The sequence below is a fragment of the Lepisma saccharinum genome, chromosome 3 (assembly GCF_977018435.1).
Source record: "Lepisma saccharinum chromosome 3, izLepSacc3.1, whole genome shotgun sequence".
Taxonomy (NCBI): Eukaryota; Metazoa; Arthropoda; class Insecta; order Zygentoma; family Lepismatidae; genus Lepisma; species Lepisma saccharinum.
In genome coordinates, this window is record NC_139231.1 from 95321478 (window position 1) to 95342367 (window position 20890).

The 20890-nt window shown below is 40.7% G+C and overlaps 1 protein-coding gene across 1 annotated transcript in view; it reads right to left on the reverse strand.

Annotated features, from left to right (window-relative positions):
• LOC145985612 (protein turtle homolog A-like) overlaps positions 1-20890 on the reverse strand; it is an 836473-nt gene that overhangs the window by 708734 nt on the left and 106849 nt on the right. The window lies entirely within an intron of this gene.

Below are 20890 nucleotides of genomic sequence, written 5' to 3' on the forward strand. Positions count from 1 at the left end.
GCTAAGCCCCCTAGGATAATTGTGAGCCCATTTGGTGTCTGACCGCGTTCGGTAGTCAACTTTCCATTTCTCCCCCGAAGTCGAATGGGCATTGGTGTTCATCATGAGTGTCCCTTCATGTATTTCATCTCACCGCCACTCATCTTCATCGTCGCGATGTGGCAGAAAATGACACCAAATAACAATAATGCAAATGATAGCTAGTATGGGGCATGAACATTGATGTAAATGAGGAAGAAGCACTTGATATTATTCATGCTTTGTCCAGGTGTCGAACCTGGCCTCCCTAGCTTCGTAGAACTGCACGTCGATCGCACCGAGGGCGGTACAGCAGGGGGTATCGGGAATCAAAACTTCGTAGGTGGGAAAAAAAAAGCAGTGATGCAGTTTGAATAAACTGGGAAATAGCTTTGGTCTCCAGTACAATAAAACGCTTCTTGCTTTTCTTTTGTCGATACAAGATGTCTCGTCTCCACCTCCGCAACCCGACCGTTGCTCTCTGACATTTCCCAGCAAGTTCTCTACTGTCACCAGAAAGTTCTCTTCCAATTCGCTCCCCTCCCTGTCACCGCCCCCCTCCCCCTTCCCGAGGCAGCCGTTCGGAGTCAACCGCTACCATCAATTCCTCATGTCATCTTAACAATGTTCGTGCGCAACCGGGGCAAAGTGAATTCCATTCGCGTCTCCGAAATGAAGAACGTTCCGCGACAGATATGAATAAGGTGAGTTCGCTTTCGCTCGAGTCAGAGCGTCACAACCAGGTCTTTTCTCCTTCCGAGTCGAGATTCTGTAACAATGAAGAAAAAAAGCAGAAAAATTGACTTCTTTCATGGTATCCACTCCGTCCCAATTCCTGGTAGAGCGCAGTTGTAGTGGCTGACTTCTGAAAAGAAAGCAAAGAAAACGAACCGATTTCGACGTGTATCTCGCTGAAGTTAAACACCCCACACCTTCCAAACCATCCCTGTGTTTTGGTGTTCTCTATAGCAAACAAATGCATAGAGATTTCAGAGAATCGAACCAAGGTAAACAGCAGAAATCTAAGATAGTCACAAAAAAATGAGTGAAGAATTACACAATTCCATCAAAGAAATGTTGTAGGTCACTAATAATCATAGTCGACCACTGCTATCTTAAAAACAACTGGAACAAGAGAGATAAAATGTGGCGAACTACTAGACCTATCAAATCGTAGATAAACGCATCACAACCAGGTCGATTTGACCTTCCGTCTGCCCATGACAGGCAACAATCGATATCAAGTGATATATCGATATCTCAGGAATGGTTAGCGATAAGATAAAATTTAGTGCACGCTAGGATCTAGCAAGTATTATGCGACATAATATATATATGCATTTATCAATCCGTCTGTCTGTAGGAGTACAACAATAAAAAAATCAACAATGGATTTGAACATTGCGATAAAGCCAAAACAATTCGCGCTAGGAAAATTATATAATGTTTATATTCTGGAATAGGCCCTCTAAGCAACAATCGAAACCCATCGATACCAATTATTCAGAAACTACTCAAGATGGAAACACAAGATTTAGTGGACCGAGATATTCATAAGCGTTAACCTGACGCAGCATAAAACATCTCGATCTCTGAGTGACTATTTGTCCAGATTTTTCACACACTAATATATATTAAGGGTTAAAGACTGCAGCTTCCTCGTTGACAAATGGCATATGTCTACTCCCGGTCTCGCCACTAAAGGTATGGAGTTATGGTTCCGGACTGGGCATGTGTGAACCTTTGAAGGTATATCTTCATCAATTTTATTGCAGCATCATTTATCCTCGTTCTTGCTCTTAATATAAGAGGCGGAAAAGTGACTTAAAGTAAGAAAGAAACTAGAATACAACCACTTTTCACTGAATTGAAAGTTGTACAAGATATCGGAACCGAAAAGAGCTGCCTTTAAAAGTGAAAACAAAACTGAATCAGACATTTGAAAAACGAAAAACCCCCAAAACAATCTATGGATATAATTTTAATGAAATGTTTCAATTAAAATCATGATTTTTGGATATTCCGAAAAACATACAGTAACAATAATGTTCATAATGCTTGTAGGGATGCTGATATGAGATGAAGGCTTTCCTGGCTTTCAGTCGAATTTTCGATGTCAGCGCGCACCAAAGAGAGTTTCAATAATAATATGCGCACACAACACATTACATTAATATTCTTGGCGTTATGGTAATCAAAAAGGGATCCATGTTCATTTTAATGGCGTCGATAAAGCTTCCGAGTTGGATGGCATAAAACAAACCATCAGCGAGCAAGGAAACCAGTGGTTTATGCAAAACCATTTATCAAAAAAATACCAGCTTTCGTTCGACCCCTTTTATGGCCGGTCCTTTGATATGAGCCGCGATCAATTAAAGATGCGTAACAGCGGAGAGTGGCGGGGGCATACGGGGGCAGAGCCAGGACATTACATGCCGCTTTGTGATCTGTTGGCATAAACGGTACTATTTACTGTCGGTGCGCCCCCCTGACGCAAGTGCGCCCTATCAATAATAGTCCGAGTTTGCCTGGGGCAGGGCAGCCGAGGGGAACGGGGGGAAGAGACTCCTTTTTCTTTCGATTCCTCGACTTTGTATCCGTGAATTTCGTCAAATGCGGGTTTCCCATGACGTGTTTGCTTGCTAATTAGAAATAGTCATTGTTTCCTTTGTTTCGTTGCTTGCCCATTGTTGCCGTCTCATTTGAGAGACCGAGTCTCATTGATTTATTATCTCGCTGTCTGTCAACGCGTGTTTACCTTGGTTCTGCCGGATGTCAAATTCCTTTCTGTTGCTTGTTGAAACAGGACTGAGTTTCTGTCACAGGACACCTCGCCCCGTGGTTGCATCGATCCAATGAAATAAAGAGGCATGCATGTCAAACGAAATTGGAAATTAACGAACATTTATAAAAGACTGGAAACGTGTAGAGGAGAACGTAAATATTGCTCCAGTAGACTCTTAAGTAATAATATATTAAGAAAAGTTGATTGATTAATTTGCTTTATTTTACTTCGCTTTTTGTACCACTTTTGGCTAATTTGCGAAGTGATGATATAATGAAATTGATGAAAAATGTCTTCCTCCACCCGCATACATACGGAGGTATGCGCTATTGTCCCTGTGCCTTAAATTATACCGGAACGTCAGTGACGCGAAATATTTACCGGATTCCCCCGTTTATTTTAGTTCTATATTATTTATTTGTAATTATTTTTTTACATATAATTATGATTTAATATGATACCAGAAAATGGACCAATGATTATCCGAAGACCAGAATAACCATTGGTTTACATATAATAGTGTAATATGGTTAAAATGTTATTGTGTTAGATCTACAATTATTGAATATTAGGATCTTAAATTTAGAGAGAAAGGTTAGTAATCGGAAGGTTAATAGTGTAAAGTGTATGAAATGATATTAAAAAAATAGGATAGGGATTTAAAGTTGACATAGTGGTGGTGGTAGGAAGTTTAATGAACACTCAGAAACATCCATGCCCAGACCGGGATTCGAACCTGGGACCCCTGGCGTCGTAGCGCGATGTGCTAACCACTCCGCCACGGTGATCGGCATGTCCACTGCGCTTTAGATGAATATGGAGGGGAGTGGGGTTGTGTGGAGGTAGGAATTCACACAGTCAAAAACGAGGCTATTTGTGGACAGAGGATGGATGCAATAAGTGAGAAGCACAGGAAAAGATAAATTCAAAAAGGAAAGAATGAGTGATTGAGCAAGAGACACAAAGAGAGGAGGGCGAAAGAGTGGGAAATCACACAGAACGAGCAGAAGAGAGATAGAGCGAATGAGAGAGAAAAGGGGAAATATAGAGAAAGAGATAAGGCATTGAGAGAGTGTGAAATATAATTAAGGAAATTGGAAATAAAGAGAGATGAAAAAGAAATATAAACAGAGAAAAAGGGTAAAGGAAGAGAAATTAAGAAAGAGTGAATGAACGATTTATTATTTTATGTCGCGACGATCGGGATGAAGGGTGATAAGATGAATGAAAGGACAATTACACACATATATGGACGATATAACACGAGTCTCACAGATGTTTATATTGAATGTCGCCACAGCCTCGTTAGTCTGCAATACGCAGTCCACTACTTGGAAGAGAGGTTGGCGTTTGAGTGTCACCCCTTTCACCCCGAATAAGAAAGAGAGATGGCAGAACTAAAAATAGATGGGAAAGGAGTGAAAACGAACGCAAGTAAGAGAAAAAGAGAGCATGGCAATCTCAACAGGCAGTACTCGTCAGAAAATATTTCCTCTCACGGATCGAAAATTTTTGCCGACGCCACTCTACGCTGGTGGATTAGATAAAGTTGTTACCTCGAATAAAAATACGTATCAAAATTTATTAGAGGCTAGGTAAGCCACAGAGCCGCTCCACACAAGATCATTGAAATGTGGTCAAGATGAGTGAAAAAGATCAGTCATTTCGTGACTGGAACCCGCGACCTATCGAAACCCCACCTGGCATACTTATTGTTACCTTTGTCTTTTGTCGTTCTGGGTTAGTGGCTAGTGTGTTGACGGACGTTAAACCAATCACCCAAAACGGGAACAGCACCCGGGTCTCCCGCGTGGCAGCTCAACACCCTACCGACTGAACCACCGCGGCTCTGGATAGGTATATAATGTTAGAAAACACTGTATTACGGACACATAAAGCTGGATAATCAGCCAGTACTCTTCATTTATTTCATATAACTAGCATTCATCTTCCAGATTAGCTAAAACTGTGAGTTAAAATAATTGTTACGGTCCTCGTATAATTGTAGGTCCAGATGCTCAATCTAGAGACGATACAAATCAGTGGACACAGAAATATTCATCATCTCCAACGGAGACTAAGGTCCAAACGTCTGTGAGGATGGCGATTGGTACTGTCCTGGTAACCTCCTAACACATTATTTTCCTCAGGTCCAGACGATTACCAACAGTTTATTAATACTGCAACCTCCTGTACGAGCTGAAGGGAAAATATGTGGATAGGATTTTTCCCGTTGCGCGAAACTATACGAAGACTTTCTGCCCATACCGCGGTTGTGGAAAGAAGCAAATTGGGCTCTGAGATTTAGCTTATTATTATTAGCAAAGTCAGCTATTCGCTAGACTTTGCGCTCAGGAATTTATTGCTTTTCCTAGAAGTGCAGATGATATTGCCGGTTAGGCGTTTAGACGCTGGCAGTGACGTCGTTAAAGAGGTGGAGCATGGGCTTCAAGCCTCGTCTCCAGACGTCTACAAAGGCTGAACACTGACAGTCAGGGAGCTGCGGAAGAAGGTGAATCTGGGCGGGGGCTATGCAGAGAGAGGGAAAATTCCAAGGTTCTGTTTTGTTCTTCCATGAATTTGTTCCTGCAGATAACATAATGCAATCTTTACAAAACACTTTATAGTAATCATAAGAATTATTATCTACACGATACGGTCTTTACAATTAACCCATATTTCTATGCATTGATAACGAATAAAACATCCACCCAATTGGCAACGAGGAGGAGGTTGTCTTGTTTTTCACACAGTGACGTACAAATACGTATATTATTTCTTCAATACATGATCCAAGTTGTGTCTACCTGATAAACATTATACGTTTATAAACACATGCAGGGAGATATTTGTGATAGTTTGATTGGAAATTCCTCCCTCTAGATTTCAAATATTTATCCCCAGTATAATTCCTTAGTCCTCTTATTTGTTGCTGGAGGAAAACACCTACTGTGTCATACTTTGAAGCAGCAACGTTACAATCTGTTTGGTTTCGATGACGTAAATTCATTTATGTGAAAAATAGTGGATATTCCCAGAAAGGATGACTCGATAGTGAGATGTGAGTTCATTGTATCCTCTTCACTCTCTTGAACCACATCCTCCTATTCTTAAGGGAATGAAACCTACTTTCTTTTCCAGAACCATTACAAAGGGAGAACCCCCGCAACAGTGCAAACATTATTTTACTCCTGCTACATTTTTGTGTTTTTTTTCCTAAGGATTTTAAAATATTTGCATTCCCAAGCCGACATGTTATCTGACGTAATATCCGGTTTCATTTAGAGATACAAATCTCACTGGATTTCTCTAAGGGAATATTAGCCGAAACGATATCGAGAAAAAAATCTCGCTCTGGCATGCATGTAAATGCACTGAATGAAGTAGCACCGTCGTACCACAATAGCTTCTTTTTTTATCTCTTTAATTTCCTAAACCCACGGCGAGGTTAACTCCCACATTTCTGATGCGGTAAATATTGACTTCCGGTCTTTAGTCGTGTATGTGCAAAAGGGGGCAGAACATGAAAGCAGTTTGGATTAGCGGACAACTCTTCACTGAAACCTCGAGCACGTGCAGTACTAAATGAATTTATGAGGGGGGAAAACTCCCTATCCCCCCTCCCCTGTTATGGTGGCGGAAGAGTTTCTTCTGGGAAAGTCTTTAACCCAGATAGATTTACATAGAAAGTACCTAAATCTAACTTTTTATCGGCGGCCTGCAATGTGGCGTGCCGTTTACCTCATAACTACCCCCTCAGCCCCCCTCCCCCCTGGAGAACCTTTACGTCCGCTGGATTGCGTGAGTGCATTTCAAGGTCGAAAATGTTCGATTCTAGTCTGTGACCCTCAACCATCCCTCCTTCTCTTTCGGTTCTAATGCACAACTTTTCCCCTACGTACTCTGACATTCGTCTAGCTTAGTCGCTTCAGTGTTGCAAACTCCAAGAACCAGAAATGATTTACGTCGTCTCCTAGTTTCTTACGTCCTTTCATGCTACTTTTGGATGATTGCGACAATGTGAATGAACGTGAAGGTCTGAAATTTCTGCAAAGGGACAGCCAGCCATGTCTAGACCAGGACTCAAACCCGTAATATTTGTGAGTCGACCACTCAGCTCGCTTGGCCACCAAGGAGGGTTTTTCAATTCCGTGTGGATTATGGATATATCCCCGAGCACTTCGACTCTTCTTCAAATTAAGCCGAACAGAGATATTTGACCTATGTGCATGAATTGTAAATATATTAATTTTAATATATTTAATTATTTTCGAGATGAGAGTACAGGGTTCAAAGCCAGACTGATTTGGCGTTCCTGCAATTATCTATACCAGTCCTACTTGAACATATAAGTCAATTATAATAATTAACGCAAATTACTTGACTTAAATGAAATTATATGTGTGAAATATATAACTTCAGACCGGGATTCAGTTTCCAGGATGACCCACTGTCTCCTTACCTTCCCCCTCGGAATCCCACGCCTTTGACCCATAGGCAAGTAAAGTTCTCCTACCTCTGTGGCGGAGTGGTTAGCACAGCGCTCTACAATATTAGGGGTCCCGAGTTTGAATCTCGGCCTGAGCATGGGTGTTCTTTGCGAGTGTCGCTTCATCAATTTCATCACTCATCTTTGTCTTCGATATTAGCCAAAATTGGCAGAAAAGCGAAGTAAAATATACCTAATGAAGCAGTAAAGTTCACACATATAGTAACCAGATTTGGTCTCGAAAGCCGCAGTTGATAACAGTGTTGTATTACACAAGCTGTTCTATCTGCGAGATGTTGAAAAACAAAATCTCGATTTTCGACAGAGCTTCACTCTTTTTTCATTTTTTCAACGATCAAAAGTGAGCAGATTTGGCTGAAAGCAGCATAGTTTGCAACGGTTCCGTTAGTATTACACTTACACCTTTTCTCCAGGATGTATAAAGCTTCATCAGATCTCCGTGTTTCACGAAAGCTTGCAAGGAAAGGGAACGAAATTCGGTTCCATAATGCGAAAGTTGGCAACAGTGTTGTGACATAAGCGCGCACACGGGTTCACAATGCTCCAGCTCCCCTCTCCTTTTCCTCTTTAACCCTTTCCACCTCTTGTCTCTAGAATCTTGTTCGTGTGACGAAAGCGATAGGGGAGAACTGTTTGTCTCGTTGTTGGAAAGAATTTTCCTTTCTTCTCCTACTTTCTCCTTTCTCCCCCCTCCATACCTTCCCCTTCAGTTCTTTGAAGGTCGAACCATCTGATATCCCTCCCAAAGTGCAAGTCCATTTCTTTGAGTTCCAGGAACTACTTTCTTCCTGTTACGTAAGTGAAGACAGGTAGGTAAACATAAAAAAGGAATTAGAGATGCCTACTTTCCAGACGGGGCGTTCTCTTATGAACTGACACCACTATTTTCCCACGAACCTTATTCCTCAGAAATGAAAACAGCAACATGCATTATATTTCTTGAATCTGAAGTGACGCATGCGTCAATTGTGGGAAAATAATTATTACTTTATTTAACTTCAGATTCAAGAAATGTAAGATTAGTTGAGCGCTCTCGTATAAAATAAATACTTCTCCTATATGAAGAAATTAAAATGTAGAAATGCTCATAAATGTCGTCGCAGAGCAAGCTGTCCTTTTTCCCACAATTGACGCATGCGCAGCATGAACCGCATGCGTTCAGGAGATGCCTCTGTTAGTAGTTTTAACTTCTCTCTCTTGCAATTTACAATGCATTACAGAAAACAACAAAATTAGATCCAAATTTTTGCAAACTGAAAACAACATTCGTTTAATATGGCACCAAAAATATCATGGGGCGCCATGGCATTCTCTTTTACAATCTTTATAATTTAGATCGTTCGGCACCCAGGGCCAACTCCCGCCGCCCCTAGCTACCGCTCTGAACTTCTGAAGTTGACAAGACTGTAAGAAAAGCAGGAATTGCGAGCGAAGCGATCAAGAAAATTTCATATCAGGGCAGCATTTGCCCCTCTGTGCCCCCTGCAGGTGTTCTTTGCCGTCTGGAAGAAATAATGCAAGAAGACGTGAAAACTAATTCCATCTTGAGTATCCTTTTGTCCTGCTACTCTTAGATTCTACTAGTCTTGCCTTCCTTTACCTCATTTTTTGCACCCCTTGCCTCCCTAGAATTGATTTCCTTCAAAGGTTGGGGAGGGGCAATTCCCATTGCCCCCTGTGTCTGCACCAGTGAACTACTTTCCCTTGCAGTTGCTTTGAACTTTAATCGGCTTGAAAATACTTACATTTACTTTAAGAGTATAAATAATATCGTTTAATAACGACGATAAGATTCCTCTACACTAAATTTCTAGGTGAAAGTATACTAATATAAAAAAATAACGCAAGAAGACGTGAAAACTAATTCCATCTTGAGTATCCTTTTGTCCTGCTACTCTTAGATTCTACTAGTCTTGCCTTCCTTTACCTCATTTTTTGCCCCCCTTGCCTCCCTAGAATTGATTTCCTTCCAAGGTTGGGGAGGGGCAATTCCCATTGCCTCCTGTGGCTACACCACTGCACTACTTTCCCTTGCAGTTGCTTTGAACTTTAATCGGCTTGAAAATACTTACATTTACTTTAAGAGTATAAATAATATCGTTTAATAACGACGATAAGATTCCTCTACACTAAATTTCTAGGTGAAAGTATACTAATATAATACAAGTATCATAATGTAGTAACATGGAAGTCTCGAAGGTGGGGGGCGGGGCAAGGATGGCCACACCTACTCATCAGAAATCTAATGTCAACCTAAAAAGTATATATATCAAGCATATAATTTGATTTCAGTCACAGTAATTTGCATTAATACGATAGTTTCATATTCAAATGGTTTTTTTTGGGGGGGGGGAACAGTGGTAATTTACAGGCATCTCTCAATTTCAGCATGTGTGTTTAGTTAGATGTAAGACTAAAGTAAATTAGTCTTTTAAATTACACATTTACTTTTCTAGAATGAAGTATGTTTAATTCGGTTAAGGAAGTGTAAAAGAGAGCTTCTTAAAGTACTCGATGTTAGCAAAAATATGATTATCAACTGGGTGCACACCCCTACAAGTAATTCTGTCGGCGCTCATCTTATGGGTCCCATGAAGTGTCCTTCAAGGTGGATCCCGGACTAAAAAAAGGTTGAGAAGCACTGCTCTAGATGGCGGCTATGTTGCACAAAGCAATATGGCTACTCCACAAGAAACAAGACAAATGTTTCCATGGAAATCTTGAAGGAATATTTCAAGAAATTATAGGCTATACATAAGATGAACTTACTGGTTTTACACATTGTCTTTGAGAAGTACATTATATGATCCTACTATTATACCGTCTAACAACATACTTTCCTCTAGAAAATGTAATTGAGAGTTCCTTAAAGTTGTTGCGGACGAACTTCGTGAAGGTATAGTAGGCGCCAAAACTGAATGTCCGCTATAAACAGGTAAACCTTTCTTAAGTCATCTGTCATAGGACGACAATGAGTTTTGTCGCCGAATGCGTATGTGGCACGGAGCCAGTTGAGTTTATCCACAATAACTTTCACAGCCGAATCGGAATGAGATGTCCGCTTGTGCTTCACTGGGCTGAGTTTGGAAATTACATAGGCCATGCCCTTGAGTAGCGTTATCGGCTCAGGACAAAGGATATTAATAGGACACTTCGGTATAACCGTATTAGACTAACAGGTTATGCATGTGCTGTCACGGGAAGTACATAATGCCCCGGTGTTCTGTCCTGCAGGCACTATTAAGCAGAGCGCGGATCAAATCTGCTTGTGGACAGTGGCGCCGTGCAGTGTTAACTCTCTCTCTCTCTCTGCCTTCGCTTTGTTGTCTACTTCGTGTACGAGTAAACATAAGCCACGCAATAGGCCTTGAATCTAGATGACTGGTCATTTAGCCGATTGCCACGATCGTCATTCTGGGCGGTGTAGGAGTTAGTGCGTAGTACTCCGAAGATACGAAATACGCGTACATTGACCTGCATAACATTCGATCAAAATGTCGACAATTGGTTTTAGCAAATACATCTCTAACGCTAGAGGTACAGGGTTCGAATCCCGGCATGGACTTGGGTGTTTGTGAGTGTCCCTTCATCAATTTCATTGTATCATCACTTATCCTCATATTTGTGATTATTCAAAAGTGGCAGAAAAGCGAAGTAAAATAAACGAAATCAATCTAATACATTTCCAGGAATATATTTCATATTTACTATCAGATTATTTGTTCATGGGAGATTAGAGGAACTGGAAAGTGAGACTTTATAATTGATATCATCTCGCTCCCCGTTGTTTAGACTTACTTCTGTGCCAAGTAGACAAAAGAAGAGGACCATATGGTGTAAAGGGAAATACTGTCATTCAACTTATACCCTTACTTAAGAATCATCTATACAAGATACTTCAGCAACATCCTCACTTAACGCCGTTGAAGCTAAGGTAAAAAAAAAAAAAAAGATAAAGTGCTCCCCTGTGCATAGCACCACGCCATAAAGGCGTATAGGGGGTGTGGGGGTAATGCCCCACACTTTCTTGATCCGGTCGTGAGTGGGGGTGATGTGATCAGCATCATGCCCCTGACCGCCTTTACCCCCCAGGGTTTCCGTTACAGTTCAGTTTCTGAACTATTACTGTCATTGAGTAATTCAAGAATAGGTGAAGAAAGAACTCTTCCTTCAGCTTCTGTATTATATTTTACCCCTAAAACTTGGTGGACAATCGAGGATAGTTGTGGAGACATTATAGGAAGTGATAAAGTTCCATTTCTGAAGGCTCGGAAACCCGGAAGACAACCAGGAGAAGAGTATAGAGAAGATGATTTAGTCTGTAGTTACTGTTTTTCGATATCAATCTAAAACATTGGTAATACCTGATGATGTAAAATTCATAATAAATTAAAAATACTTTCAAAATGACCTTGAAATAGTTGAAACGTAAATAATTTATTGAAAATAAATCTCTTATTAAATTATCATCATCTGCATTATTAGTATGACGATTTTGTGTGTATTTTTAATAATGTGTAAACCTCATTGCTTCCTCATTTGGGGTATGTCTTAACAGATTATTGCATTTTGATTTTTATGTATTATTACGTCCATATTAGCTATGTATTTTGTTATCATTAAGTATGGTATAGTGCTAGAGGAGCATACGGCTGCGCTTCAAATTGAGGTACACTTATAACCTTAAATGAAACTTTGAATATAAATTAAGTTCAAACATCAAACGCAACATTGGATGCTCACTTCCACGTTTGCATCAAAAGGAGTCCGATTCTTTGAACATCCACAGGGAACTTTAAAAGGGGCACAGGTTTGCATAATTAATTAGCTAAATCTTATCCGAAATTTCTGAGGGCACGTGCACGCAAGCAGCTACACTCTGCGATGGTCGCTAAGATACATTCATTAACTTTAATCATGCAGCCGTAGTTCTTCAGAAAGGGCCTTGAAAGAGCCGTTGATCAATGAAGCTTGAAACACACTTATCCGTGCAGCTTGCGAGTACTGCACAGTGCACCTAACGCCCTGAAACCTATGCTACAAAAGTTCTAATTTAAAATTAGAAGAAACTCAAATTAACCAGAATCGAGGCACACTTCAACAGTTCCACGTGATTTTACAGTGCTAAGTGCTGCACAGGTGCTAGAATTAACAAGCTGTATTTTTGCGGGTGACCTTGGTTCTCCACGCAAATATCGTACATACATATTTCCGTAGTTTGCCACTTGCTCGTCGTTTGGATGGTCGGAACTCTTACAAAGTAAGGGAGAATGACACTCAGTGGCTAAATGAGCCTGTAGCCCAAATTCTCGTTACTGCGCAGCCGGGCTTGGTCAGAATTCACCCGCAAAAATACAGCTCGTCAACTCTAGGTGATAAAGGAAAATCTTGGGTCGTTGAGAACTCTATGTGTACATTGAGAATATAACTGTAAGATGATATGAAACACGTTAAACTGTAGGGGAAAATGCAGTTGGTAATACTGTTTCTGATTTTCACGGAGAAGACACGCCCAGTGGCGTCTATCCACTTTCAGCCTAGTACAGCAACAGCTTTCGTTGCTTCTTTCGAGATATGAACCTTCGGAAGTTCCCCTTACGTCCATAAGGCACGAAGAAGGGCCAAGTGTGGTAGAACCCTTTTCTAGGACTCTAATGTGAAAGATTAATAAAATAAGCCGAAGTGGTCCAAGCAAAGAACAGTGTCAGGAAAGGAAGATTGCAAATCAACACTGGGAAAGTAGAATAAAATTAATATACAGAGAAATTTATTTGTTTGGTAAAATTAGTCTGGTTCTGGAGCATTTAATGTTAACCACACTCTTCACAATATGTAGGGATGGCCCGTTATCTAAAATGGGTTATAAAGGATGAATGAGTGATTAAGTTTTACTTCACGTCTTTGCCACTTTTGGCTAATTGCTAAGATGAGGATGAATGGTGATAAGATGAAATAGATGAAGGGGCCATCACAAACCCATATCGTATGAATCCATAGGATTATTCCTTATTTTTATTTTAACTTTCTCTAAGCTTCACTTCACCTAAGTTCGTTCACTTGTTTACACCAGCTGTCCAGTCCTCTCAGGTATTTGAATTATGCACAGTCGAGTGTTAAGCAGACTTCCACTTCCTGATATATTGAGGCTGCAAGGTTTACAACAGGTAAACAAGGAGTAAGCAGCTTGCAAGAATAGGAAGGTTAAAACTGACTCATCAGCGTATAGGAAGTCTGTAGAGAGAGGTGTTGAGAGGGACGGACAGACTGGCAAGGGGCTCACTTTTGGTTTTGATTAGAGACAAGTGGTCTCATCATTAACGAGGATGAATGGTGAATAGCTGCATTTTCCATTAATCTATTGGGAGTGGTTGGTTCGACTCCATCATTCTGTAGAGTGATACGATATGAAAAGGACACAAGTCCCATAGAGGATTATAATGGCCATGGGTCTAGACGCCAAGGCGTGGTTAGTCTGCTAGAGTGCGCGTCAAATCTCCTGCATATGGCGATAGCCAATAGCAGCGCACTCCAGCGGTGCCATGTCGAAATCTCACAGGGAAAAGAGCCAGCGAGGTTAAAACAGGTTCTGAACTAGGCAACGCCACACGTCTGTGATTCGCTGGTGCTATTCAGCCGTTCAAGGCCATATGCAGGAGATTTGACGCGCACTCTAAAGGCAGTCCAGGGTGTACTTTGTGATGTGAGGTTGACATTTGGGTGTGTTGATAAATCGTCAAGATTTTAAGGAATCCTTGTAAAAATTACAGTGGAAGTCTGCAAAAGACGCACACAAACACAGCAAGAAAAAAGGTGATGGTTAAAATGCTTTAGAAATGCTATATCAAAGGTCTGTCAGAAACAGAAATTCACAAACGTGCCGTAGAACTGAAGCATTTTAACTCAAAGTACTTAAATGGAAGAAGGACACAAGAAAAATAAGAGGCACTACCGGACATTGCTTAAATGAGAGTGAAGTTAAATTTAGGTGCAGAGGAAAGTTAAGGTAAAAAGAGTGAAATTACAGGATGAGAAAAGAGATGATAAAGAGTGTACAAAAAGAATTGGAAAGTTAGATGAAATGAAGGAAATAACAGCATCGGTCAGCAAAATTACTTGGAAGAAAGAAAGGAGTAAATGAGACTTAAGGGCTGCAGAGATCTGAAAGATTCAGTTAATAAAAGGAGGCTGATAGAGCTTAAGACGCAGCAGTAACTCTTGTCAATAAAAGTAGGTCGAATAAAGAAAAGAATAGTATTACTGTAAAGTGATGTGGAAAGAAGAATGGAAAGGTTAAAAAAAAATAAGAAAGAATGAAATTGCAGAGATAACGGCAAACGACAGAGGGAAAAGATGGGCCAACGTTTCAACGAAACGACATATTGCATAATGTTATGCCGGGAGGAAATTTTTCAAGTGGAGTTACAGTCAAGTACTCACGTTAAGCGCTCAAAGCTGAGCGCATAAGGACAAAAAGACAAATAAGGGGACATGGGCGGAACTCCAGGCTGCACAGCTCGACGGAAGTCCCAGCATTTCATCCAGGAGACGGTCTAGTCTCAGGGACAGGTCAATTTATTACGGTGCAATTTTCGGGCGGGGACTAAATTAACTGAATAATCTCGGAACGACACGGGAATTTAAGTTTCTAATTTCACTTTGGGGGGGGGGGGGGGTGGGGCAGGAGAAACCTTTGCAAACGAAGAAAATGGCTTCTTCGGCCCTTGTTCTGAAGTGGGGGCGAGAGGAATCTTTAAAGCTACCTGCCCGTCCAGTAGGCTAAGACAAAACGATTTCCCAAGAATCCGGACTGGTCCTCGCAGTACAAACAAAAGGACGGACGAGGAACAAGAGACACCCACACAGAGAGAGAGAGAGAGAGAGAGAGAGAGAGAGAGAGAGAGAGAGAGATAGATAGATAGAGAGAGAGAGAGAGAGAGAGAGAGAGAGAGGTACCTTGGAAGGAGCAGAGCCAGAATTATTGAGCAAGATGGGCTCTCTCCAGCAAGTCCAAACGGAAGTTGAGACGTGACCTGCAAACGGAAGTCCAGCAATGTCCATGGATGGGAGAGTTTCGGAGAGTGAGGGTATGGGATCGATATCTGTACAGTGGGCGAGAGAGAGAGATAGGGAGTATATTTAAACCCAGAAGTTATCTTCAGAGCGTGGCATGCCATCATTTTACCCTGAGAAGAAAAAAAACACCCCTATATGTCTCTATTCTGCTTATCGTTTTTTCCCCTCCCCTTCTTTCTTTCCGATTCCATCGATAAGACCACCCTTCCTGTTACGGGAAAATGATTAAAGGACACTCCTGTTTTTCTCTACATAGAGAATTATCTTATGAGAAAAGGTCAACTACTTGCTACCCTGTAGTCAGAGAGATTTATCGAATCTCGGTGTCTAGTATCTAACAATTAATTAATGAGAACGTGAATAGTCAAACAAAGACCATATTATCCAATCAAAGACCCATGGCGGTAAAAAACTTGAAATGCCTTACCTAAGAGGGTGTCGAATGTATCTAAAACCAAAGCGACATGCGACAAGTGACACGTATCACCTGGAAACGAACCTTAAGAAATAAATGCAAACTTTCGTATCAAAGTGACACGACAAGCTTCACGTGCCGCTTGTCGCTTGCGTGTGGCTTGGACTGGGCAGTGTTCCTAATAACGTGCATCGTGTCGCCTCGATCTGGTAGTCAGGTATGCTCAGTGAATGCTTTCTTGCTGACTGGAGGTGTAGTGTCGCTTGTAACTTCGGTGTAAATGTTATCTTAACTAGATCATTTTCAAAGAGAGGAGAATAATTTCGTACTAGCAGAAGACGGGCTGGGTTCAAGCAGCAATGACATAAACAGTATTCTTATTTTGGAATTTTTGTCTTTATTCTTTTATATACTTATCCTTTCGCAATACCTTAATGTTATACGTGCTACATAAAAATAATCATAATAAGTATTTGATCAACAATAACATTCCGTAGGATCAATAGTAACTCTTGTATCTTAGTGTACGTATCAATATGTAACAGAACATCGGAAACAAATCTTGTATGCATTTCATGACGGGGTAGATGGCATAGCAGTTTTAAGCGGAAGATTACTCACGCAAACAAAGTTTGAACTTGAATTTGAAGTGTAAAACTAAATATTCAAAAATATCTCAACCGCTCCATATTGAAACGAGCTGTCCCAGTATGCACAAAAGCAGTATCGGATCAATATGTTGCGAGCTCAGAAGGTCCAATTGATTGATTGATTTGGTTAATTTTACTTCGCTTTTTTGCCACTTTTGGCTAATAGCGTAGATGACGCTGAGTGATGATATGAACACGCTCAAAGAATACCTATTGCCGCCAGACCGGAATTCCAACTAGGGACATCTGACGTGGTAGCGTCTTGTGCTAACCACTACACCACGGAGGTCAGAATCTCTAATTGTTATGGCCGCTAAAGTGACTACAAGATTGGTGACTTCCTCGTTTTGATCACCGGTCCTCCTAAAGGATTCCGTGGAAAAACTGCAGCGCTGGTAATGTTCCGACACTCTACTTTGATTCGTTACCTAAACTTTAGGAATGTAGTGTATACAATTTTGAAAATGTCAAAACATGTGAAAAAAATAATACTGTCAGCAAAATTGTTTCACGCGTGTCGGTTTTCTGTCTGATTGACTCATATGACCCGATATCTGTGCACGATCAAGGACTCAGGGTCTCACCAATTTCTTTTGAGAAACAAACCAGTAATTAAAATCAGTGGACGAGAACTGTATTCAGGACATACGCAGTAGCAAAACTTCCCATCCTGCCCGTTTATTTCTATTTCTTTTGCAGCACACGCAATCTCCCGCACCAATTTCGCCTGAGTAAGCAGCACTGCCTTCCGTAATTTCCTGGTGACTTTAACAGCGAGGATCGCGAGGAAGAAGAAGAAGAAGAGAGAAGAAGAGAAGAGGAGGAAGAAGAAGAGGTAAGTGTAATAATACTGGTAATCGCATTAAGTCATTTTAATTACATTCGGAAAACAAGCAATGCCTAAGCAGATTTAAACCTCAGAATAGACTAGAAGGGCGGGGAGTGGAATCCAAATGATAGGAGAGCGGAATCAAATTTTCCCGGGGCACAGGTAAGGGAAGCAACCTCTTGTGACTTTTAGAGACCCTGCAAAGAATCTTCTCTCTTTTAGCGTAAATGTCGCCAGGCAAGCTTTCTCACTCTATTATCCCAGGGCTCGGAACAAACGTTGTCAGCAATGAGCAGCTTACGAGCTCATGGCTCCGGAGAGGAAGACCGTGTTGTCTTTGAACTCTGAGAGAGCGCGTTGGAAAGAGTTCGCCTCTTTTCCCATCTGCACGTTGGGTCTTGTAACAGATTGGCAGATTTCGCTACAAAAGTTGAAGGTAGCCTCTCTGTGAGAACCCCTTTTAGAGAAAAAAAAAATCTGTATCCAAAGATTCACGCGAGGCAACATTATGAATTAATTTTAGAAAAGCATTATGAAAGCATCAACATCGCCATCGACGGTCCCAGGTTCGAGGTAAGTAATGAGTACGGAGTAGCAATCCTCCTTGGTGACCATAGCGCGCGCCGACGCTAGGAGTTTCCGGGTTCGTATCCCGGTCTGGTCATGTGTTTTTTTTTTATGAGTGTCACTGCACCGATTTCATTATATCATTACTCATCGTCGCGATTAGTCAAAAGTGTCAGAAAAGCGACGTAAAATAACCTACATTAATCAATAAGTCATGAGTACGGACTAGACTTCCATCAAATGACATATTTTACCTTTTTGTAGCTAAGCAAATATAACAAGCGTCGGAAAATTGCACTATTACGAGCGATATGCATGAATTTCATGATACATACGAGATTTTTATATAATTTGGGTTTATTGCATACTTTCAGTTTAGGGTAGATATTATTACAAAAAATGTGTTTTTGCGCCATTACCCTAGTTTTCAATTAATGTTGCAGCTTGCTCTCTCTCTCTCTCTCTCTCTCTCTCTCTGTATCTCTCTCTCTCTCTCTCTCAATCTCCTTCTCTCTCTCTCTCTCTCACACATAAATATGTATGTGTATATGTGTATGTATTATATATATTATACATACATACATAAATACATACATTCATGTACTGTAAAACATTAAAGTATAATTCCCTAGAAAATTACGTAATTTTTATCTCATTCTGATCACCTAACATTCACTGAATCTTCTTTAAACCATGAAATCACACTACACAAATCGAGGCTCTGAGTGCATTTTGATCTTCACTACTATGGCATTCCTCAAAATCAAAATATCACATAAATGGTCCCCAACAGTCCGCACAAGGCTGGGTAAACACCGACATTCAGCAGCTTCTCGCGGGATTGAACCCAGGGCTGTTTGCACCAAAGACGAAAGCGTTGACCATTCGTTTAAGTGGGAGCCCACAGTAGACATTAAACTGAAGTATACTTATTTATAAACACTACTGAAGTGTCTTATTTTACAGGAAACAACATGATACAAATTTAAAACCCAAAAGCGTACGTGATAACCCTCGCTTACGGCACATTCTCCCTTACGAATACGTGGACACACCCATGACGAGAGCCCCATACAACCCACGGAGTTGGCACCACTGCATCGCAATACAAACCAGAAGTAAATGGTAATCCAGTATTGCCAACTATAAAATTATGCGTTCACAATGCCCGGGAAGATAACATTTTCCGTAACACTGAAGTAATTCTGGTTCATACAATACAGTTGTGCCCCTCAACTTTCAGAATGCTAGAAGTTCTTTGTTGTGGAATTTCCCCCACAATCCCGCAGGACAGAAGAACACGCCCTCGGGACAATAGGAGCACGGTCTCTTGTTGGTCTGAACCGCTACTCATAAATTCGTTATCGCATATCAGAGCTCGTGGGGATAAATGATAATTAACGTAATGAGATATGTAGTTCAGTTACTGGAACACCATAAATCGATCCTTACGTCGCGCACCGTACAAGACCTCATTAAGCCTTCTCTGTGGTAGGTTCGGGGGGAAAGAGGGACACAACACAGAGAAGGGGAGGCTTCTTCAGCCCCTAATTAACTATGGATACACCAATCTATAGTGCATTTTCACGTAACTGAACATTTTCTACAAGGTATGGCCTTGAATGTTTTAAAAATTTAAATCCTAATATGAAGCATGTTGACCATAAACACAATGAGGGCTAGATCTCACAAAAGTGTAAGGAAATAAAAATATCTACGAGTAATATAAATGTACACTCCGATTAAGAATTAGTGAATTTCAGGAATAATTTATCAGAAATGCACTAATTCTTAATTTGAGTGTACAGTTACCGGCAAGAGAAATGGGCATCTAGATCCTGAAATGCTCGCTTCTCTGCATGGTGTTGTGTGTGTTGCCTAACTCTACGGCGATAAGTAGATTTAATAGTAAAGTATCAAATAGCAACTTTTATCACCGCCGTAGAGTTAGACAACATGCGTAACGCTTTGCGGGAAAGCTAGCATTTCAGGATCTATGTGTCGCATTTTTATTGCCCGTGACTGTACATATATATCCATTCTCTAATAGTCAACATGCTGCATACTTGGATTTACAAAGAGGAAAACATTGGGGGGGGGGGGGGTGTTAGAAAATGTTTCATTACGCGAAAATTCGCAGTAAAAATTGGCTGAAATCAACAACCCTGGGTCATTAGCTACAATGTAATTAACGTGTACCGTAATCATGGAAGAAGCATTTTAATCGAAAGGAGTGAGATTTAATAATTTTATTTCAGGAAGACATATGATCTCCATTCTAGCCATATTAAAGAAGCTAATGTTACATACAAGCAGAACGAAAGAGAATTCCACGCCTAAATTTTAACCTTCTAATAATATTTTTGAGTGCAATCCACATTACTATCTTGCCAATCCGTAGGGCGGGAATTTACTAAAAGCTTCTATATATCCCGTTGCCAGGTCTATTGCATCTGAGAAATGAGCCTGCCGCGGTTGGGATGTGGTCCACTAGAGGTTTCACGTTTGAACCCTGGTTAAGGCATGGACGTATCGTTCTATTTGTCCCTTCGTCCACTTAGTCGTTGTTATTAAGTTAAGTGGAAAAGCAATGTAAAGGAACCAAAATAGAAAAAGAGAAATCAGTAAAAATTCCATGCTCAGTTGATAGTTATGTTGGCACCACAACATTAAAGAACTGTCAATTCAGGCAAATTTCCATTGACCCGCTCTTGACATTGTAGGATAGTCTAATCGAAGCATAAATTTACCGCTAACAACATTCTTACTGTGTAGATTCATGCTATGGATATGCCATTTCAACCTGCATTTCCTCAAGCTGCGTTACCAATAATGGTAACGTAATTATGGTGGTAATAATCTCTTCCAGATCACTAAATAGTGTTCACAATGGCATTCAAATTTAGTGACGGCATCTGTGTTGTTGATACAATAACATCGGTGAGGTCATAGGTTATTTCCATTACCCTGAGGTGGATTCCTAAGGTTCTGGTTCAAAAGTGGCGTTAGATAACTGGCAATTGAAAGAAGGTATATAATAATG